The sequence below is a fragment of the Octopus bimaculoides genome, chromosome 3, assembly GCF_001194135.2.
Source record: "Octopus bimaculoides isolate UCB-OBI-ISO-001 chromosome 3, ASM119413v2, whole genome shotgun sequence".
NCBI classification, from domain to species: domain Eukaryota; kingdom Metazoa; phylum Mollusca; class Cephalopoda; order Octopoda; family Octopodidae; genus Octopus; species Octopus bimaculoides.
Window position 1 is genome coordinate 36,620,500 of NC_068983.1, and position 970 is coordinate 36,621,469.

Here is a 970-nt window from a genome sequence, read left to right on the forward strand (position 1 = left end):
TATATATATATATATATATATATATATATATGGGACAGTAACTTTAGTAACTACAGCATGTAATACATATAAAAACCTTAAGACATATACTGAAAATTAATTTTCACATTAGTGTATTCTAAAACTTAAAGTAATAATAACATGTTAAACCACACAACATATTTATTAGTTCTAAATTGACACGGTATTTATGCCCAGCTAAGAATAGAGCATAGAAACATTCATAAAAATTTATTTAGTCACCAGATATTAGTCGCCCATCAACTGACTTTAACAAAGTAGATTTGGGTGTGTAGAAAAATCATATGTGAGAATAAACGAAATGTTTACAATAAGAATGTTAAAATTTAACTGGCTGACCTGCTGTTTTAAGTTTTATCATTAGCAACATATTTAGGAAGTGAATAAAATTATATACCTTTATTGAAGATCCAGACCTTTGTTTAGGAAAAGAGATTTAGACTTGTGTGTTGTTTTCATGTTAATGTAAGCTTAGCTTTTACATGCATTTTTCTTTTGTTCTGTAAAATGCTTTATTATTAATTGGACATAAATACTATGTCAGTTTATGGCTCGTAATTATGCAGCGTGGTTCAACATGTATTACATATTGGTTAAAGTTAAGGATACATCCATGTAAAGACTATCTTCCAATATACATGCCAGAGTGTTACACCAACAAAGACAAGTTATAGAACATGTGTATAATATATAAAACATGTGGTATACTAACATGGGTTGGGTTAGTGAAACTAATTCAGGCAGTTGCACCAATTACAATAATTTGATTTTCAAGCAATGGCTGACTGACATGTCTTCTTCAAGTGATTAAAATTGAGATGCATTTGACCCTGCCACACAAGCAATCTCTGTCCAGTATTAACTTGATAAGTCCTAATTTCATGTTAAGTGTCTCTGCCAATAAATAACACAATAGCAGGAGTGGTCTTCATCTTAGAGTGCACAAGTG

General features: G+C 30.2%; 1 protein-coding gene across 1 annotated transcript in view; it reads right to left on the minus strand.

Moving 5' to 3' along the window:
- The window catches only part of LOC106873908 (uncharacterized), a 324,095-nt gene extending 323,658 nt beyond the window's left edge, over window positions 1–437 (minus strand). The window contains exon 1 of the mRNA XM_052966147.1: window positions 419–437. The gene's annotated coding sequence lies outside the window, so the exon portion shown is untranslated. The remainder of the gene's footprint in view (window positions 1–418) is intronic.
- Window positions 438–970: the final 533 nt, after the last annotated feature.